The following is an 18,289-nucleotide window of genomic DNA, read 5'->3' as shown; positions in this document are numbered from 1 at the left end:
GCTGTCCGCGTTCATCCATGAATCCCCATGATTGTTTTATTTCTCTCCCGTCCTTTTCCGGTAGGACGTTCCTCCGAGCTGCTGGCGTTTTTGTCGTTTTTTTTGATTGATGAGTATCTCTAATCCAATCTTTTTCTTATATAGAGATAAGCATATAAAAATAAAAAATAAGTATAGTTTCACGATTTTTTGAACCTTGATCCATCCTTCCTAATAAACAAATATTCTCACCACTAAATTATCAATATCGTTTTAATTAGAAATAATCATGATCTATGTCTAAATAAGCTAAGCAGTTTCTCATTCAATCTAATTAAAATAAATATATCTGGAAAATGTATATATATACCAGTGCTATCCTCGACGAGGGCTGCCATGTTGAAATCGAGAGAGGTCTTCGTCGTAAAAGCATCAACCGACAAATCAATTCCTAACACGACGGCAACTAACTTCTTAGTTCTTACTTTAATCAGATATTACAATTACTCCATTCATTCTAAATTATAAAATGTTTTGGTTTTTCTAGGTACATTATTTTTTTATTATGAATTTAGACACTAAGTGCATAGCAAGAGCAATATATCTAGGTGCTATGCACAATTTGATTCCGTAACTTTCGTGCTGCCCCAGATAAAAAAAAGAGAAGGCCATATACATGTGGCTAGGTGTAGTGATGTGGGCAACCATAAAACATGATCGATTTATTTTCGTGCTGCTGTATATACAAGCCAGATAAAAAAAAGGTCATATGTGCCTAGATGTAGTGACGTGGGCAACAATAAAACATGATTGATTTTTTATTATCCAAACCAAAAAATTTAATTATTATATATAAATCTTTCATTTTAATTTTCGTTGCAACGTATGGACATGGTTGCTAGTATGTATAAAGTCCCAAACTCGAGCAGGACAACTCATACGACTGCCCCCCCCCCCCCCCCCCCCCCCCCCCCCCCCCGCGCCTTGTGCCCCCCTGTTGCGCTCTGCGCGTGCCTCTCCCTTAAGCTAGACGGCGCCTGTACGACGGCAGTCGTGGAAGCGAAATAGATGTTACCTTATTTTAAAATCTTTGTAGACATTTGCTTGTATGATACTTGTCGGCACAGTGAAGACAAACAAATGTATGCTACCTTGTTACGTCCTGTTGATTGCAATTGTTAGTATATGTGTTTTCTTGAAGAGGACGTCTTGATAACATTTGATAGATATTTGATGTTTGTTCCCAATAATTGCATTGCGATACTTTCATTGCATAGGGTGGGCAAAGGAGGCTAATAATCGGTGGGCAAAGGAGACTATTAAAATGGAAACGATAATGATACATCACGGACGTCTGTTCGTTCAGACGGACCGACACACCCGCGCCGTGTGCCATGCGTCTAAACCCGTGTCGCGCACCCCCGCCCCACTCCGTGCTCGCTGCTGCCGCCCCACTCCGCCTCGCTCCCTCCCTCCCGTTGCACACGCAGCCTACTCCCACCAGTCGCGCGCACTGCCTGCCCGGCTGAGCCAACAGGTGCTCGCGTGCCGCCGCTGGTGCTGGTGTACGTTGGTGCCGCTCGCGCGCCGCCAGTTCCCACCACGACGCCTAGAATCGACCGGTCCTGGCCTTCCCTATGTTGCAAAACACATGTTTGAAGTATTTCAGATGTTTCAAAGGTATATTTCTGATGTTTTATATGGACGTTGCAATGGTAGTTTTCGGATGTTGCACATGTTACAATGGTTATACGTGTATGTTGTAAGAGTTTGTTCAAAATGTTTCATCTGTTTCAGACGCATGTTGCAAGTGTTTTATCTGGATGTTGCATATGTTGCAATGGCTATGATGCAAATGTATGTTCCAAATATTTTATCTTTCAGACTATGTTGCAATTTTGTTTCATCTGAGTGTTTCAAAAGTAAATCTGGATGTAGGGTTGTTGAGCGGGGAAGAGAGAGGTAGCGTGGGAGCCATGGCGGCATCAATGTGGGGAGGAGGCGCAGGCCACGCAGCGTCGGTGTGGAAGAGACGGGGGAGTCATCCGAGCGGCTTGGAAGAGGTTGGCGCGAAGCAGTGTGGAAGAGACGGGCGAGGCACTGGTGTGGAAGAGACGGGGCCAAGTCATCTGTGCGGTGTGGGCGCAGCGGAGCGGTCCGAACGCGGGCTCGGGCGACGCGTGAATCCGAGAGACCAGGGCAGAGGGCGCGGACGTCCGGGCGCTAGTCTTTCTGAAATGGAAAAGCATATTGTCGAGTAGCATCGAAAAGTATATTGCCATGGAAAAGTATATTGCATATTGCCGATATTTGCCGTGGAAAAGTATATTGCTGAGTAGTAAGATGGGTGTATTTTTATTCTATTTACTAAGGAGCAATATAAAGATCTATGATACTCTTCTATCTATCTACTACTAGAATCATGCCTGTGCGTTGCACGGGAGTCGTGGAGTCGTAAGTATTTGCCAACGCCTGTATGTGGCTGCAGCTTATGTCTGTGATATCTGCCTGTCTCCTTCCACCATACAAGCGGTGGAGGCACTGCTATCTAGACCATGTTGCTGGTTTCAGACCACACCATTGGAGGAAGGTGGCTCGTTGGTGGCATGTTTTTTTTTTTAAAAAAAATCAATTCACACCCAGGCCACAATAATGATTAGTCCACAACGTCTTCTTACATGTCATGTGTCCCTGGACCTGAACTGAAAGAGAAAGGATGTTTATTCTATACTGATTGAAAAGGTTTCTCATGTGATTGTTCTACATTTGTTTCTTCATATCTTGACTTGAAGCTCATAGCTTGTTTCAATCTTCTATCACACTGAAACATAGGGAACAGATGACCAATATAAGCAATTGAACAACAAGATATGGAGGTGCTGGAGGCCTGTAGCACCCAAAGGTACAATAGTATCAACTCTGAAATATTTGCAGTCTCACTTTCTCAATTGACTTTGAGGCTAAGATCTTGCAGATGGCGTGATATCGTTTCTGCATGCACCATTGCCAAGTATACCTATTGACAAGTGTTAAAGCGTGATTAAATTAATCAGTAATTATGAAAGTGCATAGGAATTATTAGAGTCTAATTTTCAGTGCAAATCTGAGGGAGAGAATAGAACCTGTGAGTCACCTTTGCAACCCGGAAGAGAGGAGCCCTGTGCAGGAGAGGCGTCACTGTAGCTACACTGTAGGTACAGTGACGTTTTGTTTTATTTGGTAGTAATTGTCCAAATGTTGACTAATTAGGCTCAAAACGTTCGTCCCGCAAAGTACAACCAAACTGTGCAATTAGTTTTTGATTTCGTCAATATTTAGTACTCCATACATGTACTGCAAGTTTGATGTGACGGGGAATCTTCTTTTTACATAGTGTCAAATTCTGGAATATGGAGGAACTAAACACCCCAACAGAGACAGGCGGGACCCAGAGCTGCCGTAGCCGTTCGCCCTCGTCCTACAGTCCGTGCAGCTGTAGCTGAGCCCGTGCTCGCGCTGCTGCACATAAGGATGAAAACGGAAAGGAAATATCCCGAACCGAACCGTATCGTTTTCTACATTTGACCTGAGCGAATTCGTATTTTCAGACAAAATACGGAATACTAAATTCGAATTCGAAATTCGGAACACCAAATTCGAAATCGGATCGAATTCGGTTTAGGCTTTGTTCGACCGATTTCTACTTTTCTACTTTTAATTCGGAATATCCCAAATTCGAAATTCGGTTTAAACCAAATTTGGCCCACTACAAGTCCAACCTTAGAAAAATTATATCTTTTTTATACGATCTCGGATGAAGATGATTTTTATATGAAAATTGTAGCTCACAACGAGATCTACAACTTTCTAGTTCTTAGTTTTTTCATTTGATGTCTTGAAGATGTTCAAAAAAATTAAACAAAGTCAGCGATATATTAATCGCGTACAAGCGCTTGTTGCCTTAAAAAATCATATCTTTCTTACGTCGTGTCAAATGGAGATACTTTTTAAGAAAGTTGTAGGACTTGTTAATTGTTATGTACTTGTTAATTGTTATGTACTTGGTCCTACGGGTCAATATTCCGTATTGATTTTTCGTATACCGACCGTGTTCGACATAATTCCGCTCGAATTAGTTCGTTTTCGAAATTTTTGATATTCCGTAAGTTCGTGTTCGTTTTCGTGTCCGGCTTTATCGCTTTCGTTTTCGTTTTCATATTCAAAATGTAGAAGTAAAAAACGGTTGAGAGGTTTTCGACCTTTTCTGATCGTTTTCATCCTTAGCTGCACACCAATGCGACCTTAGCCCAGGCCCGTCCCATGGGGGAGGGCAGGCAGTGCGACGCCCGGGGGCCCATGGCACTAGGGGCCTATGAGTATACGTATATGTAGTACATGTATTTGGCTCCATACGGTCACGTCCAGTTCAGTCTGCGGCTCTGCGCGGCAACCATTTCCTATTCGCGACTCCGCGTCAAAGCATGCGTGCTGTTGCGCCGTGGCGGCTGTTCCGGCGTTCCCAAATCCTGAAATCCCGATTTCCGTAATCTGGAATCCCGTGATCCCAGCAGGCGCCCACTAACCCAGCTGCGCTGCAGTCCCTTCATCCCTGTCCCCGACTCTGCGGTAAGTGATTATGGTTTCAGTTCATCAGTATTTATTGTTTGTTCGATCTGAAAACTTCAGTTTCTTTTTTACCTTGCAATCCAATACATACAGGCATCAAGCGATAGTGCAGCGAATTGTTGATCTATTAGTTTAATTATTTAATTCATCAAGGAACTTATGGACATGCCACAGGCAGCAGGCTGTCCATAATTTGTTTTAAATTTTAAGTCATTTCATGGATTTCACCGTTCTTTAAGCTTCTTTGGTGTATTGTCGTTTTTTAACAAACTATATTTTGCGAGTTAACTCTTATTACCAGTAGTACTATATAGTTCAATCTCATGATATTAAAATATTAGATTGTCAGAACTTCATTGTCTTGTTTGCCCAAGAGCCCTAGAAATTATTGGGACGGCCCTGCCTTAGCCAAGCCAGGAGGCAGCCATGGCGAGTTGGAGCGCCCGCGAGCCTGAGCAGCACCACCGGGACGCGGCGATGGCGGCGCTCGCGCATCGAGGCACGCGGGCCGGCGGTCTCCCACGATACACAGCCTGGATCGTGTGGTGGTACGACGGCACTGAGGTTGTTCGCCACCACGGTGCCAAAGCCAATGCATGGAGCGCCGCAGACGATAACCATGGAGATTTTTTAGGTGTAGAGATTACTTAGAAAATAGCAAGGTTATCGCCGGATGAAACTAACCGATCGCCCCGCCTGCGGAGTCTGTGTCTGTCGGGTGCAAACACAGGCTCAGGTGCCACCTCGCAGTTTATTTAATCAAAAAGACACGTACGAGCTCACCGGTTTAATTCCAAAAAGAAAAGTTTAATTCCAAAACAACGTATAGGACCAGTTTAATTTGGAAGCACGTCGTAATCTGAAAAATCAAGCTGCGCTCCTTGGTCGTTTCTCTGGACGCCTCCCCCAAGCAACCGTCCAACATCACCTGCTGCTGGCTTTTTGCGTGCTACCTGGCCGCTCCGCGAACAACACTTACTTTCATCAACTCGAATTTGCTATTTTTAGGATTTTGCTAAATATGTTTATCTTTGATAATTATTCTTTTCCACTATGGTCTCCAGGCTATTACGGGTTAATCGAATGGAAAATAATAATTCTCGCGCATAGTAGTGAGATAAAAGACTAACACGTAAAAAACGAAACATCCTTTTACTATATTGCTTGGAGCTCAAAATGGCACTGCGGCAGGCCATAATTCGTCGTATGCATGTCTCTGAGCTACGCAACCTTAGCTGCAACGAGTTTCTGCGCAAGAGAACCAAGTACTACAACCAGGTGTCATTGCCCCGCTGAATGGATTTTAAAATAGTTTAGAGTTCCAAATAAAAAATTATTTATTAACTTTGTATTATTTTGTAAAAAATGATTAAATTTGTCATTGTAGACGTGGGCAAAAATTTATTGGGCATGCATTCTACCTTTTGCCAACTAGGAGTAGCAACTTAACCCTCAATTGCTTAAAAGTTTCTGGCTTGACTCTAGAATATATTTCTAGTTTATTCATGCATGCGTGTGCTTTGTATCAAATATGAATAACTCACCCTTATCGTCTACTCCCTCTGTCCATGAAAGAATGTAATTATGGGATCCGTACTGGTCAAGCTCACTCGAGTTTGACTAAGTTTATAGGAAATAGTATTAACATTTATGTCTCCAAATAAATTTATTATGAAAATATATTCTATAACTAATCTAATGATATTTATTTTATATCATGAATATTAGTAATTTTTTTTATAAACTTTAGAAAAAAATCAATCAGTTTGACTTCTCGAAAAGCGAGAATTGCATTCTTTTGTGAATGGAGGGAGTAATATATAAGCAATGTTGTGTTGTTGGCCATTTTTGTTTGCCAAATTGTAGTATTCAAGATTAAATTTGGATTTCACTAATCATTGAATGCCCAATACGCTCGCGCATACCCTTTGGAAGGAGTCGGGGAGAGTGCGAGCACGCCTGCTGCCACTACTCGGGGCTAGGGGCTCGCCAAGGCCCAGAATGCCGAGCGAAGGTAGCCCGAGCCTGACTCCAACCCAGTGCAGACCTGAGCCAGCACTCGAACGATCGATCGACGTCTCGAGCCACGGGCATCCTACTGGGCATCCGAGGTCTAGAAGGTACGGGATTCCATGGCGCTTGCCCGTTCAATGGGCGCGAGGCGTTGTCGGCCACTCCTTTGACAGGGTCACGCAATCGGCGTGACACAACAAGACAAGTGACTTCACCAACTCCAGGGGCAGCGGGCTCCAGGGCCCACTCATCAGCCCCTAGGCGGCAGCTCTTTCCCATCCAAGCAAGCCTCGAGAAGGTTCAACCGGGGGAGGCTACGCCGCAGCAGACATGCCTTGATGGTCAAGTGCTAGGTGATGGCAGCGGTGTCAGGCGGCGGCCATGTCTCCCTGGGTTTTTGAGTACCCGAGCCACCGGATACCCACACATCAACTTCCAGCGAACAACCACAATGCTTGTCGCGGTTATGAACCTGTGATCGAGGTCATATTGTGTAACATTAATGCCTTGCTAAATGCATGACCACGTGACGCGAGGACATGTCAATGACTCATTTTCCCTTACAAAATAACCGGAGAGATACGATCATATACACGTACATGTATGCAGACCTATAAAAATAATAAATATCAACCGATTGTCTCATTCAATCCGTGGCACCGTACAACGCACGAGCATATATCTAGTCAATATATAATTGTGAAAAAATATGTTATAATTGTGAAAAATAATATATAATTATGATACAATAATATATTTCAATTAATAATATTATATCATTTATGTAAATAATTCTTTTTATTTTTCATTATTATATTTGGTTTATTGTATTCCTTCATTTCAATTTATAATATATTATATCATTTATGTAAAGAATTATGACACTTTTAAATTTTAAATATATAATTTAAGAGGGGGGCAAAGTGATTTGTATTATTTAGAGTCCAATGCTCAAGCGGACGGTGTTCATGATTTGTTCGAGCTGATGGCGGTTCTGATCGTCACCATCAGGCCCATTCTCGGCGTGTTCCCTCACCTTAAACCCCTGGCCGTGCCTACCTCAAAATCAAGGCGAGTCCGTGCCCTATAAGAGAAACTCATCTGGTGAGGCAAACTTCCTCCCCCGAGCTGTGATCACGTCCTCGAGATCGCATGCGAGGGTGATGGCGGCGGCTCGGGCTCTGGCGTCGCGCTTATGGAAGATAAATCTTTCTTTCAGCCTTTCCTGTCCTCTACCGTGATTGCGCTTCCGTTAGATCCGCCATTTTCTGTAGCTCACTACGTTTTCCGCTTCCGCGATTACATAAGATCCACAATTTTCTGCGATTTAGGTGTCATTGGTTAGTTTTCTAGTGTAATTGGGGCTAATTTAGCTTTTGGTATAATTGAGGGCTAATTTAGATAAACCCTTTCCGCATGGGGACCTTCCGTTTCTGCTTATTTATGTCATCAAATTTTGTTGTATAATTAATCCTTGATTTATCATTTAATCAATTGCAGGAACTGAAGTATTCTTTTGGCCCAATTCATGTTCTGGTCTGTCAGCAAATTTTGGTTTTGTGCCTATGTATGTCATCAAACTCTGCTTATGTTTCTTCTTTTATGCTTGACTAGGTAGCGTGTCCGTACGTTGCTACGGGATAGCTAACATTTTGTACTAAAAATACACGGATCGCACGATAAGATAACAATACTGTAAAAATTAAATATCAACGTTAAAGGTACGGTTAATCAAAAAGCAAAGTTTGTGAAATTAACAGTCATGGAGAGCGCGACGTCACAGGCTTACAAACTCTACTTTATAGACATTTCCATGATGCGCCTAAGTTAATTCCAAATGTGTTTTTAGACAAGAGTACAATGAAACAACGACATCGTTAAGTGTATCGAGAAGTTACCAGCTGCTGAGAAGTCAAACAACGGTGGCAGTGGCCGTCCACTTGGCAAGCAGACATTGGGATCCCGCATCTCATCAAAGAATGGATGGACAGAAGCATCAACCTGAAAATATAATTAAATATCTTTGATGAGAGAGTACTGAGTTTCAAAGCTCTCGCACTTCTCCAAACATAGAAAGGCCACCGACTCATGTCCATAACAAAACGAACATGAGGAGATACTACTGTTTTATATTACAACCGGCATATAACTGGTTCAACCGAGGGAAAATATAAAGCTTAGTATCAATAGCGACACATCTGGCCTAATTTGGATTCGCTAATTGGTCAGTTATAATATCAAATTAGTTCTTACAGCGGTGCAGCGCACATTTGGTGAGTTCTGAAGTAGCCTTGATACAGGCTCAACAGCCTCAGGTGGCATGCACTTACCAAAAAGCTAGACAGAAAAACAAACGTGGGTGAGCTGATCAACTGAATACAGCTGGAATGAAAAATACCATAGAGATTAGAGATACCTAACATTGTGCCATGGAAGGGCTGCTATCTGAGGGAGCTTGAAGTCAGAATATTTTGGATTGATGAACCTGATCTCTTTTCTAGTTGGAGTACCCAAATTCTTGGATAAAAGAGAAAAGGAGAAACATTCATTGTACAAAGTATCAGCGGTGATTTGATGACATAATTCGTTAGCAGATGCAAACCTTTATTATTTACACCAGCTGACCAAGACCGCTTCCACAGGGAAACAAAGACTGCAATTGGAGGGACCTAGTGGACATCAACAAAACTGTCAACAGATTAAAAGTATCTCAATTAATAGTGAGCTGATCAAATCCTAATGTCCATGAAATCCAAAAATGCAATTTTGTAGTTTATATAGTAATCTTTGACCCCCAAAAAAGACAAAGATTTTACAACGATAAAACAAAATTATTTCCCTCTCAGAAAATGGTTGGCATAATAATCAGTTCGAAGCATGGAGGAAAGGTGAAGCTAGGATTCAGATGATATACCTGACCAATTAGAAGGTCAGCCAATACACAACCAACAGAGCAGATATCAATCACAGCAGTAATACTCCGTAGCTCCAAATATTAGTTCAGGCCCCCTATAATACCGCGAGCAAATGTACGATATGTTAGGCTCGCCATGGAATTGAAATGTATATTTCACTTTATTAAACCCATGAATATATTCAGCAGGAATAAACTAAAAGAGAGAAGTGTACCAATTTGCTAGCAGTCCCAAAATCGCAAATCTTAACCTGATGTGTATGAGAATTGACCAGGAAGGCTAATCAAGATGCAATAAGAAATTTGTTCATCAGTTACCGTAGAACCGAACGAAAAATACCTAATAGATTTAAGCAGACACGTTTTTGGCAAGACGATATGAAAATGCCACAAACCTTTTTTAACATTAAGAGCAACTATAATCGTATATCGAATTTACAAAAAAACATGAGCCATATCGTATATAAAAAAACCGTGAGCAGCTATAATTGTATATCAAATTGAAGATACTCAAAGAAAAAAAGGAAAAGCACAAAGGTGTCAGGAAGACCGCTTCCATGAGGACTGAGAGCATTGGGAGAGGCAGGTCCGGCAAGGAGAGGTGAGGAGAAAGGGGGAGCGGGAGAGGAAGCGAACCTGTGAGCCGACAAAACGACGATCAGCGGTTCTGCGTGGAGCACCTGCACTAGTTCGTGCTGGGGGAGGGTGTAGGGTCGAGATGGCGGACTAGAGGGGGGGGGGTGAATAGTCATTTCTAAAATTAATTGCGTCGGCTAAACGAAACAAGTGCGAAATTATAACTATCGGTCTAGCCAAAACTACACCCCTCTATCTATGTTCTCTAGCACCTTCCAAAGATATTGATTAAGCAACAAAGGTGCCGGGTTAGCTAGAGCTCGCCTAACCAATTCTAGAAGTAAGGTCACACAAACCTATGCCACTAGTACTTTAAACAACAAGAGAGTTCCTATACAAACTAGTAAGCAAAAGCACAAAGCTATCTAAGCTTACTAGCAATGCTCAATAACAAGGCAATCAATGCCAAATTAGGGAGCGCAATTACTTAGCTACACAAATTAAGCAATGTGACTAATAAGGTTACACAAACCACATTAGCCATGCAAGGGAGCTACTTCTATGCTACACAAGCAAGAAGGTAACTAGTAAGTTACACAAGCTAACTAATTACAAGAGCAACTACACAAGCACAATGTATATAAAAGTAATTACAAGCTTGTGTAACGAGAATGCAAACCAACGGGAAGAACAAGGTTGACACGATGATTTTTCTCCCGAGGTTCACATGTTTGCCAACATGCTAGTCCCCGTTGTGTCGACCGCTCACTTGGTGATTCGGCGGCTAATTGGCATCACTCGCCAAGCCCGCACGTCAGGCACCGCAAGAACCTACCCCGAAAGTGAGGGTAGCTCAATGACACGCTCAACTAGAGTTGCTCTTCGCGGCTCCCGCGGGGTGAGCACAATGCCCCTCACAAAGCTCTTCTTCGGAGCACCGCACAAGCTTCTTGCGGGCTTCGACGGAGACCACCACCAAGCCGTCTAGGAGGTGGCAACCTCCAAGAGTAACAAGCACCACCGGCTTGCAACTCGATCACCTAGTGCCCTCGATGCAACCTCACGATGCAATCGCACTAGAATTGCTCTCTCACACAATCGGATGATCACTATCAAGCATATGTGAGATGGAGGGCTCCCAAGCACTCACAAGCATGGACACAAAGTCCCCCGAGGTGCTCAGCCCTAGCCATGGCCGAGGCCACCTTCTATTTATAGCCCCACGGGCTAAACTAGCCGTTACCCCTTCACTGGGCAAAACTCGGGACGACCGGACGCTCCGGTCGTATCGATCGGACGTAGGACCTCAGCGTCCGGTCAACGGATGCTCGCCACGTGTCGCCTCCATTCAACCTCAGTCACTTAATCTCAACGGTCAAGTGATGACCGGACGCAGCTGCTCAAACTGACCGGACGCAGCAACCCCAACGTCTGGTCGTTTCCAGTAAGGTACCAGTCGCGACCGGACGCGTCCGGTCGGTCACGATCGGACGCAACATCAGCGTCCGGTCCTTCTCCAACTTTTCTTCGTTGCCTACGTCACCGTACGTCAGCCTGACCGGACGCACCCTGCCAGCATTCGGTCACTTCCAGCGCCAGCGTCAGGTCGAAGATCGACGCCTGCACGCTCTCGGTAGCCACTGACCGAACGCAGGACCCCAGCGTCCGGTCACCACGTGACCAACGTCCGGTCTACTCTGTGAGTCCCTGTCTTTTCTGTATAGGGCGCCAGTGGCACCGTCGGACTGTCCACACTCTACGGGTGGACACTCCGCCGGTGGAATTTCAAACCCTTCTCGCCTCCGTTTCATCGCCGAGTTGATCCACATCAACTCCAATTTCTTCTCCTTTGCAAATGTGCTAACACCACCAAGTGTACACCACCATGTGTATGTGTGTTAGCATTTTCACAATCATTTCCCAAAGGATTAGCCACTCAACTTGCCACGCCACTTAATCCTAACGATGATGCAAAGTTAGATCACTCGAGTGGCACTTAGATGACCGATATACAAACAAGTTTGCCCCTCTTGATAGTACGGCCATCTATCCTAAACCCGGTCATCAACTTCTCTGCACACCTATGACCGGTGAAATAAAATGCCCTAGGTTATACCTTTGCCTTGCGCATTTCATTTCATCTCCTTCAATGTTGTTGCAACACATGCACCAACATGATCAACAATGATATGATCCACTTCATATCATCACGTGATCATATTGGTTCATCGATCTTGACTTCACTTGCTTTTCACCGTTGCCTTCGTCCATCGGTGCCAAGTCTTGCTTAAGCTTCACCACTATGCGGTCCATCGCTCCAAAGCCTCCGACTTGCCCTTCACGCTTGCAACCGGTCCATCAAGCCAAGTCATGTCTTGATCTTCTCCACCTTGATCACATGACTCAATGTCATGTCTCATTTGCAATGAGCTCCTTCATCATCACATGTGTGAGCTTTGCAACATCTCCAAGCCATTTTCACCTTCATGGCATAGTTGCTCACATATATGTACATGTGGACTAATCACATGTGTATCTTACATAAACACAATTAGTCCACCTAGGTTGTCACTCAATTACCAAAACCACACAAGGACCTTTCAAAGGGGGGGACACCAACCTACATATATCAAATGCATGTAAGAGCCATGCTTGTATGTCCTTAGAAAAACATGGCAACCTAAGCTTTACAGACATTGCAATTTGAACATTCCAAGATTTAGGCCTGCTGACCTTAAAATCAGTTAAAATGCATCAAGGCATATGGTTTCTTCTTCTTTCTTCTCTATGACATGGTCCTCCTGAACTAGGCTAAATAACAATTGCAGAAGTAGCTAGTAATTGTAATTGTAAGTAGAAGTGAAATTCTGCAAGCAGATATGATGATCACTAAACAACAAAATTATAATCCTGAAAATATTCAGGGAATGACCATTATTTCATAAACCTGACTACTTGGCTGTGGGCAGACCGTGCTTTAGTTTCTACTTCTTATGATCGTTGCATGCCAACACTCGATGATTGGTGCATGGATTTAGACGGTGTATCCCCCAAACAAGGTTGGTCCCTGAGATATAACAAAAAAAGAAAGGAAGATGTTGGCAGTACTGACAGAGATAACACTGTAGATATCCAAATGCCTAATAATGGCCTATAGTTGCAGTAGTGGCACAAGCAAGTACTATGTAGTAACTCATTATCTTGGAACTTGAGTACTCACCGATTTGCAGGCTAAAAAATTTGACAACAACCATGTTAGCATTTTGTGCCCTTTTCATTTTTTTCCTACTAAAGACTGGTATTTAATAAATTATGTAATCTTGATTGTTTTGTATTGGTCAATCTGAGATTTCTGAGCTGTATCAAGTTATTCGCATGAAGATAAGCCATGTCACCCAATCCAACATTATAGAAGTAAACAGGGTAATTCATAAAACGAAATTGGAGCAAGTTCAAGCAACCGAGGCTTTCAGTAGTTAAAAAATTTGAGAGAAACTCTGTGGTCGACATCAAATTCGTGTAGCATGTAAATAAAAGAAAAACAAAATAACATCGCAAGATCTAGCAAGAGAGAGGTATCCACATTATGCATTAGGAATTGCAGCAGGAGTCCTGCCCCATGGTCAGGTTTATTAGAATTAGACCATACGACCATAGTGGAAGCATTCATTTTTATAGCCTTAACGATACAATAAAAAATCCATAAAACAGTTCTCGAGGGCTTAGAGAAGAGATATGTGACAGCATTTATATGAGTGATCTAATGGCCGGTGCTGCATGCCAGCCGGCACTTGTGCATGAAACTTATCAGTACAGTAACACACTAATAATTACTCAAGTGTTGCTTGTATGTGTAGAACTCTAAGAAAAAAAAAGCAGACATGATTAGAGAATGTCACAAGCATTCTAATTCACTGTATTTGAGTAATTAGTAGTCAGTGAGTTCACTTCAACTATGTATTTCACATTTGCTTACAACTCAAAATTCAGACCTGAGCAAGAAGACTGTATGCTATAGAAATTCTACTTATGCACCAAATGGCTCCAAAATATCAAATTGCAAATTCAGGTGATTGTACTTAGGCAAGTTCAACAGTTTCATTCAAAACGAAATTACAGAAACAAAGGGTTCATGAAGAATGGTTGTTGCTGTCCTACATGTGCAACACTAATTTGTTTGTTCTCTCTAGATCATTAAAGAAAACCCATCTGAGGATGAGATTGCTAGACTAACAAAAATGTTCAGAACATGGTAAATTCTTAAAATGTTTTTTGTTTTTCAAGGAAGCTTAAGGCAACTTCCTCACACTTCTAAAGTGAAACTAATCAGAGTTAGACATGAATGATTTTCCAATTCCTACGGTCCTGAGATTCAATCAGCCATCAGTTTCCAATGTCAGAGTTTGTTAAATAAGAAACTGCACAGTTGGAAATCAAACTCTTGCCATATAAATTCTTTGCAAGTAGCGAACCCCCCTATTATGAAAAATAAAATTGGTTTCAAAACTAAAGTATTAGGTAACTACACTTAGTAAAAATGTCTGGATCTAAAATGGTATGCACATCAGAAAACATCAGGAAATAAATAAAATGGAGTCCATTAGTGTAGATAGAGATAAAACTGGCATGACATTAAAAATAGAGCATCATTCTTTCTGGAAACTCATTGGTTTCAGTTAAACAGGAATCTCCTAGAAGGAGGACATGGACATATGCACTAACCAATCAATATCGTAAATCACACAAGGAAAAAATGGCATAAAAAGGTCACTGGCCTTCCTGCTCTTTCAATGAATGGACACAATCCATTACGAGGAGATGACAAATCAATGCACAGTAATATATCAAGATTGTACATGTAACCATTTTTACTAACCTAGAGGTATTATTTTGAACACACCAGCAGATTTTAATTCAGATAATAGAAAATAAAATATTAAAGGGAATAAAATCAGCAAAAGCTTTAGAATCTACTGTTCTCAATTGCCATAGAAATTATTGTGAGGATCTGCCGCTCCAAAAAACGCGAGGGAGAGAGGATCTGGGGGAGGAGCCATGGGATGAAGGAGGAGAAGAAGAGGGTGAGTCACCGTCAAATCCAGTCGCCGAGCTTCACCGCCGCCGCCGCCGCCGCACAGGCACCTAGGGTTTCGTCGAGCAAAGGAGCACAAGCTCCCCAGCGGGAGGAGGCGTTGAGGCGGCCGCATGGAGGATGGGGGAGAGGGAGGGGGCCACCGAGCCCCACAGGGGCGCCGTCGCCTGGCACCTGCCGCTGCCTCGCGCCTGCCGTAGCATCGGGAGGGAAGGGGAGAGAGAGGAAGGGGATGGAGAAATGGAGGTGAGAGGCAGGTGAGGGAGGGCGGCGGAGGAGGAGGGCAGCCACCGTTGCTGCCGCACCCGGCTCTCGCCCGTCGCCCCTGCTCGCGTCGGGATGGAGAGGGAGAGACTGATGGGGATAGAGAGAGAGGAGGGACCGTAGTATATACATCCTGTTTGCCTACGCGCGTTATCGCAAGGGAGGTGCGGACCGACGGAGCGATTGTCGCATGGACGGGAGGGAAGAGCGACCCCAAAAAAAGTCGCATGAAAAAATAGTCTTACTTTTGTTCTTTTTAGTTGTAGGAGATTTTGTTCCTTTTTTATGTTTAATTACTTCTAAGTTGACACCAAACTATTCACGTCCTATACAAAGCAAGTCAGGGTTGTGGATCCCCTCTGTGACATTCAATGAGAGTAGACAGCTGAAGACATTCTCAAGAAACAAATGGAATGGTCTCGACCAGAGGTTCGATGCTATTGCAAAAATGACACCCCCATACCTCCCTATAGGTCCACCAATTTCAAGCGGTACCTTGAGTCGCTAAACCCAGCTGGAACTCAAGATCGATTTCAACCATGCTTAATGCATTACTTGGTAGATTTTGTTAAGAAATGCATCGCATGTTATATAAGTAAGTTGCTTTTTTGGAGAGTGATGGAGATAACTTTACAGATTTACTATTTTGTATCAGTTTTTGACCCATTCTTAGTTGTTCTTGTTGAGTCCTTTTATGAGTGTTTCTAATTTTAGGCTGATATGCATTTGTGACTGCAGGGTTAAGGGTACTATCATTGAAGGCCTAGGAAGATGTATCATGCTCACAGTATCAGGTGGTGGTGGGTACTTCTTCACGAGGACAACTTGGGAGAGGCTCTACAAGATGGAAGAAAGTCAAGCTGAGATAAAATAGGAATTGTAGAAGATGATGACTGAGATGGTGGCTAAGATAGCCTACACAAATGACTGCCTTTCGTAGCACAGGGAATAGACGGATCTCAAGTGTAGAAAAGAATAGGGAGATTTTCATATATATAGTCTCAAGGACTTCAGTACAATTATAGTTAGACCCCTAGATATATACATATCTAACACCCCCACAATCATAGTAGGAGGTTCATGGACACATAGACTGGACCAAAAATCAGTTAAATAACTGCACAGGTAGGCCCTTTGTCATGATATTCACGAACTGATGTGAGGACGACACATGCAGAACACGAGCTTCACCAATCGCAACCTTCTCGTGGACGAAGTGAATGTCGATCTCAATGTGCTTGGTCTGGTGATGATGAATGGGGTGAGCTATCATATATACAACACTGACGTTGTCATAGAAGACAACCATGGTAGAGGGTAGCGGTAGATGGAGCTCCTAGAGAAGCTGGCGCAACCAGTAGCACTCAGCAATGGCATGGTACTATTCTTGAGCACTGGAGTGAGAGATAGTGTTCTAACACTTGGACGACCAAGACACCAAGTTGTCGCTGAGGTAGACATAGTAGCCCAACATGGAGCAACGGGAGTTGGGACACCCTATCCAGTCCGCATCTGAGTATGCCGTGAGAGACTGGACATGACCGGTGCCAATGTGTAGACAAGCAGAAAAGATTGCCCTTGACATAGGTGAAAGAACCTTGTTTGGTTTTGGTAATTGAGTGACAACCTTAGGTGGACTAATATGTGTTTGAGTGAGATATAAAGGTGATTAGTCCACAAGTGCATCATGTGTGAGCAACCTATGCCATGGAGGTGAAATGGCTTGGATTTGTTGCAAGGCTCACACATGTGATGAAGGAACTCATTGCATATGAGACATGACATGGAGTCACGTGACTAAGGTGGAGAAGATCAAGACAAGACTTGGCTTGATGGACCGGTTGCAAGCATGAAGGGCAAGTTGAAGGCTTTGGAGTGATGGACCGCATGGCGGTGAAGCTTGAGCAAGACTTGGCGCCGATGGACGAAGGCAACGGTGAAAAGCAAGTGAGGTCAAGATCAATGAACCAATAGCCTAGGGCGGTGGCACCGCCACCCCATAGGCAGTGCACTGCCACTCCTTATATGGTGCACCGCCACCCCCTGCAACGTGCCAATTTCAGCAGCACCACCCTTTCATATTTTGGGCATAACTCTTAGCTCCGATCTCCGATTTTGATGATCTAGGACTTTTTAGAAAGCTAATGAAATGATCTACAAGCTTAAATGGTGGAAATTGATTTGGAGAAAGTTTTGGTCACCAGACCGTCTAGTGACCATGACGGTGTGGCACCGCCCCTTTTTCTAGAGAGGGGGAAAACTCGTCGGGGGGCACCGCCACCCCTAGGGCGGTTCACCGCCCCCCTATGTTCGATGCCAGGGTCCCAACAGCTAGTTTGAAATAGCTGTTGCAATTCGACCATTGGACATTGCCACCCTATGTCCAGTGCCCACACGTTGCTGTCCGGTGACCATGCAGAAATGTGCTACTTGGCTCCAACGGCTCTATTTGGCTTGGGAGCTATAAATAGAGGTGGAGCTTAGGCTTGGCTGAGGCTGAGCACCTTGGGTATGTGTTGCCCTTGTGTGTGCTTGGTTTGAGAGCCCTCTAACTCACTTGTGCTTGCAAGAGTGCGATCCAATTAAGAAGTGAGTGATTTCTAGTGCATTGCATTGAGTGGCACTAGGTGATCGAGTTGTAAGCCGGTGGTGCTTGTTACTCTTGGAGGTTGCCACCTCCTAGATGGCTTGGTGGTAGTCTCCATCGAAGCACGCAAGGAAGATCATGTGGTGCTCTGGAGAAGTGATTGTGAGGGGTATTATGGGGATCTCACCGCGCTAATCCACCTAAATCAAGTGTCATCCACTTGACCAACTCAATTTAAGTGAAATAGCGTTGAGAGGTC

At 43.6% G+C, this 18,289-nt stretch overlaps 1 pseudogene; it reads right to left on the bottom strand.

The window, feature by feature from the left end:
- Positions 1-8,413: 8,413 nt before the first annotated feature.
- Positions 8,414-12,880, bottom strand: LOC136502866 (shaggy-related protein kinase gamma-like; annotated as a pseudogene).
- Between the last annotated feature and the right edge of the window lie 5,409 nt (positions 12,881-18,289).

The sequence above is a fragment of the Miscanthus floridulus genome, chromosome 14 (genome assembly GCF_019320115.1).
Source record: "Miscanthus floridulus cultivar M001 chromosome 14, ASM1932011v1, whole genome shotgun sequence".
In the NCBI taxonomy this organism is placed as follows: Eukaryota; Viridiplantae; Streptophyta; class Magnoliopsida; order Poales; family Poaceae; genus Miscanthus; species Miscanthus floridulus.
Note: the sequence above shows the minus strand (reverse complement) of the source record. Positions and strands in the feature narration are given on the sequence as shown.